Genomic DNA, 6,034 nt, shown 5'->3' with positions numbered 1-6,034 from the left:
ATATTTGCATCATATGTTCCATATCGCATTGCATTATAAATGTTCTGAATGTGTATGATTTCTAATTATGGAATAACTTCCTTGTTGAGTTCTTCGAACTCATTCCTTTTTGTGCAAATGTTTTATATTATATTCCAGATACCAAAGACTACGATGGCACCTTCTTTGAGGTGGACTATGATTCCACATACTACCCTCCGGGTAGTGGCGTCGGTGAGGATTTGTATATTGGAGCCGAGGAGGATTACTATCTACACCAGGGTTAGCCCACAGTTGTGCGGGAGCGGCAACGTTGGGTTTACTTCATCCGTACTGTTGAGGAGACTACCATTAGTATAGAAGAAACCCTACCATAGTGCCCCATTCCCCTGGTGTATTTATGGAACCTTTGGTCTTGTAACTAACTTTTCTTTGAGATTATCTTTTGACACTTAGACATGTAATTGACGTTATTACACTTCTTTTCCGCTGCTCTGAGAGAGTGGTTATCATACCTTCTCTCACCCTTATGATTATGCTTATACTTTAATGTTATTGTCTTCCGCACTCTGATTTATTTAATCTTATCTTATTCTTGACACTTAGTATTAACTGTTTTTACCATTGATTATTACTGTTCATGATTAAGTTACCGTGTGTGTGGGAGGCATGGACCTCAGATCATTGATCCTTGGACTGTGGATCACATCCCGGGTATCCCAAATGGAGTACCGGCTGGGTGGATGTGACACTCACTGTCCCAGCCCATCAACCCATAGCCACTCCAATTTGCCCCAACATCTCTATTAGTATTGATCACCATCCAACTAGTCAACATGGATTAATCCAATGTCACTTGATATCTTGCTTTAATACCCCAGCGATCAAAGAATGCCCTGTTTTTATGCGTGTCTTTGACCAATCAATCTTCATTAGCAAACTGACTCTACACACTAAATGCTTAACCAACCCAGGACTTGTGCCAACAACCTTTGCCCTCTACCATAGAGTCTGTTGTGTCTCTCCCTCCACAACATATTAATAGAAATTTTGAAGCTTACATGCTTCACTGATTTAACCAAGGTATCACCTCTCAAATGATCAGATACTCACCAAACTTCCTCCTCCCACGATGAACACGAGTGGTTGCCAAAGCCATTCAACTATGAGACCATGCACCTGAAAAATAGGTTTTTAACATCTTCCATCCCTCCACCACAAAGTAAACAAGACTTCGGTGTCTAAATTCCCCATGCCACCAAACAGGAACGAGTAGGAAGGCAATCAAGAAAGGCCAACCATGAGATAAAAGAAGAGAGAAGGTGTGGTTGCTTTGGCCAAACCAAATTCAACCATGGGACTTTGGGAGCTCCTCCCTATGGGCAAACCACTGCTGACTTCAAGCTAAAGCTCCCATCCTAAGTTAGGGTCCACACCACTTGTCTTCCAATTAGCCTATTATGGAATCTTGTGGCTGTCATCTCACCCCATCGTTGCTAAAGTATAAGATCAAGAAATCTGCACACTGATTCGTTTCATAGACTTGATCGATAATCCTAAAGCCAACAAACTTCTCACATAGAACACGACCCTCACTGTCCCAGCCCATCACCCCATAGCCACTCCAACTTGCCCCAACATATCTGTTAGTATTGATCATCACCCAACTAGTCAACGTGGATTCCAATGTCACTTGATATCTTGCTTTAATACCCAAGCAATCAAAGAAGCCCCTATTTTTATGCGTGTCTTCAACCAATCAATCTTCATCAGCAAACTGACTCTACACACTAAATGCTTAAACAACCCAGGACTTGTGTCGACAACCTTTGCCCTCTACCATAGAGTATGTTGTGTCTCTCCCTCCACAACATATTAATAGAAATTTTGAAGCTTACACGCTTCACCGATTTAACCAAGGTAGCACCTCTCAAATGATCACACACTCACCAAACTTCCTCCTCCCACGATGAACAAGAGTGGTTGCCAAAGCCATTCAACGATGAGACCGTGCACCTGAAAAATAGGTTGTTAACATCTTCTATCCCTCCACCACAAAGCAAATAAGACTTCGGAGTCTAAATTCCCCATGTCACCAAACGGGAACGATTGGGAAGGTGATTAAGCAAAGCCAAGCATGAGATAAAAGAAGAGCGAAGGTGCAGTTGCTTTGGCCAAACCAAATTCAACCATGGGACTTTGGGAGCTCCTCCCTACGGGCAAACCACTGCTGACTTCAAGCTAAATCTCCCATCCTGAGTTAGGGTCCAGACCACATGTCTTCCAGTTAGCCTATTATGGAATCTTGTGGCCATCATCTCACCCCATCGTTGCCAAAGGATAAGATCAATACTCATTGTAGAATTCCCCCACCTTCACAAACATGTCCAACCAACAGTATTTGAAACCAACACACCGTCTCACTTTAGCAGCCCTTCATCAAGCCATGGGTCATGCCAAAGGAGGGTCTCTGATCCACGATGCAATAGGTCCTTAATGTGATGAAACGCCACCTCGTGGAGGCTCAGAATAGTCATAAAGGAACTAGAACATCCATGGGGCAGACAGCAACCAAATAGAGCATTGTCAAAGCCACCTATAATGAACAAAAAGAGGCCCAATTAGACTTCCAATTCATTGCCAACACCCACAATTGTTTCATCAAGGCAGCCTTGTTCCAATCCCCAATGCCATATATGCCAAGTCCACCCTTCTCCTTTGGGTAGCACACACTGTTCTAGGCCACTCTCTACGAACCAAACTCCGCTGAACCCCACCACTAGAACTTAGCCATCAATGATTCCAAGAGCTTAGCAATCCACTGGGGAAGATAAAAAATGTCAAGCTAGTAGTTGATCACTCCGCCAAAGACTGAGTGTATCAAGGTGGCACTCCCAACACAAGACAAACATTTTGCCCTCCAAGCCGTCAACCGAGCCTCAACCTTATCTAGTCTACTGCTAATGGCCTCTTAGAAGTCAAAGGCATGCCAATGTATTTCATACAAAGCAAACCAACTAAAAATCCCAACAGGAAAAATCTCGAGTCTCCAGTGGGGTGTTAATGAAAGCAAGAGTGAACATCCTCTGATTAACTATATGCCAAACTACATAGAGAGATTTTTGAAACAACTTCTCAAGGGTGAGAGCATTGGCTCAAGATGCTTTACCCAAAATAGATCAAGGTAATACCTGGATCCCTAGATAGGTGATGATACTCAAAACTCCCATCAACTATAGCCTTTGAGAGAGCATCTATGAAGACTTGGAAGTTGAAGAGTACTAGCGATATAGGGCACCCCAAGCATAGCCCTTTATTAGCAAAAAACCGAGGGAGTGGATACCATCAATAGAAATCACAAATGAGTCTAATCACACACAAAGTATCCGCATGATGAAAGAATGGTGGAACTTCAACCGCAATAGAACCGTAAAGACGAAAACTCTACTGCACCGAGTCATTTGCCTTTTGCAAGTTTACTTTGGAAGCAAAACGACCTAGTCCTTGACTTAGTTGATATCCCCACATCAGTTCCTAACAAAGCAAGATATTCTTTGATATATTCCGGTATTCAACAATGGCAGTCTGGTTATCACCAATAATAGTGGGGGCTACCTCCTTCTTCCGATTAGCAATGAGCTTAGCAATGAATTTATAAACAAAGAAGATCACCATAGTCGGTTTGTAATCATGAAAAGTCTCCTCAACTTCACCTTTCAAAATCAAAGAGATTTACAACATCTTCAACTGGTCTGGAAGGTAGGGATCCTTGAAAAAACTGAGTATAGCATCACACAAATTCTCACCCATAGTATCCCAGCACTTTTTGAAAAGAAAATGGTTGAAAGCCATCAGCCCTTGGAGAACTGTGGTCCTTGGCCTTGAAACCACATTATTAATCTCCTCCACTGTGATAGGTCAAACCATATGGATTTTAACTTTCTCACTCAACCTATAATCAATGGCCAAATCTAACTTAGTACAAATCTGTTGTGGAGTCCCATTTCCATTTGCTAAGAAAAGAAGGCTACTTCTAACTGAATGTTGCCAGGGGTTGAAATCTAGTTCCCATGCCGATCACCTAGAGCATGGTTCATTTGCTTAACATTTATGGTTATTGGTTTTGGGATGACTAAAAGTGAGAGTTATCACTAGGTGTTCTTCACTCATTCTAGGGGGAAAGAAATTATCATTATTCTCAAAGATGACCTAGCAAATATAAATAAATTGAAGACTCACCAATAGCAAAAATTTCAAACCATTAGGGGTCAAGTATTTTTGGGTATTGAGGTTGTCACATCCTCCCAGCCGGTACCCTAACTGGCATACCCGAGAGTGTGATCCACAGCCCCGAAGATCAAGTATCGAGGAAATCATCCTCCCACATGTACAATAACATAATCATAAACAGGAATTACTCAGGGTCTAATATTATAAACAAGGTTCAAAACAAAAATGAATAATCAGTATAATCAGAGTGCGGAAAAGATACCGGATATCCAATGATATCAAAAAGGAGTAAAGTGAGGCGGAAACTCACTTCACCAAAATAGCGGAACATAGTATGAAAGTCAAAAGGAATTACAACTGAAACAAATGTACTAAGAAATAAACTAAGATCAAGCGTCTTCTAGTTTATAGATAACGTCTTCATAAGTATGGACTTCGTCAATCCAATGAATCCATTCTAACTCTATGTTGTTTTCAAAAGTAGTACGCAGCTTGATCCGCCGGGGGATCATCAGAGTAATCTTGATCGTCGCCAGCACCTTGCGTGTAATACGCTTCATTGGCTTGCGCTTCACTGTACTGCTCGTCATAATAATCTGTACCTGCAGGATAATCTAAACAAAGAATATACAAAAAGGAATGAGTTTCAAAGAAACTCCGTAAGGTAGTTAATCCATAACATCATAGATAACATGTGGCAAAACATAACATGATGCAATGCAGTATGAAACAGATAAAGTGTGAATGCATCTAACTCTATGTATGCTGGTCTCTATGGTAGACATGCTTTAATTTATAGCACCGTACTTCTTAGGGAAAGTCCACTCACACCCTCAACCATATAAGATATCTTGGGTTCCCTCAACCATTTAAGGTATCTTGGGCAGCCGGTTGGTAATGGGTCCTGCATCCCTCAGGACAAACCATGGTAGGGGGTTAAGTCAACACACTCTCTCACAACCATTTGGCATAAGTACTGGCGCATGTCAGGGAAAAGCCTAGCCCAATGCAAGTCATCTACTCAGTTACATCAACTCAGGTCTAGATACTTCCATTCCTCGTCCCTGACGATCCTTTTCGGTATCCTTTCCACTAGAGTCCTAATAGTCCCTGACTATGAACTCATCAACCCTATTGGTTATCCACATATGGTAAACGGGAAGCTCTCATGTCCCCTCACGGATCATTTCACCGGTCTTGAGTGCCCATGAGCCCAAGTCTAGCCATATGCAACCCTTCAATAAATGGCCCCCACAATGTGATTCCCGTCCTCTCACGGGTTGGTTACCGGTCTTGAGCGCCCGTGAATCCCCATTGCTACCACGGGTCGTTCGGTCTCAATACCCTTCCGAATCGGGTCTGATATAACAGGGGTATATCCTAGCCAAACACTGCTAGACATCCCTAGGTATGACAACCATTGATTCGGAAAAGTGTCGATGGGCAACCCCAGAAACATCCCATACTATTTCCGATAATGTCCAAGGATAGAAGTGTCAAAAGGACACCTCCCAATCCCAAACCAAACTTAATCAAACACATTCTCAGAATAGTCATGACATACACAACCAGCAGTTCATCATATACAAGAGAATGTAAAAGCAAAAATCAGATTAGGCAATAATAAGTAATTCATATATCATGAATAATAAAAAGACAATATAAACAAGTGCTACGGTTCCCACAGTAGGAGATCTGAATTAAAGTACAACAACAGTAGGTAATCTCATAGTTTCATAAAGTAGAAACCAGAGAACAAGCAATCTATGTAGTTAAAGGAATTAACTGTCCTTACCTTCTAACTCGGATGGGATCTTAAAGAATC

Source organism: Hakea prostrata, chromosome 7, assembly GCF_041222555.1.
Source record: "Hakea prostrata isolate BN-2017 chromosome 7, UWA_Hpros_2, whole genome shotgun sequence".
NCBI lineage: Eukaryota > Viridiplantae > Streptophyta > Magnoliopsida > Proteales > Proteaceae > Hakea > Hakea prostrata.
This window is presented reverse-complemented; position numbering follows the sequence as displayed.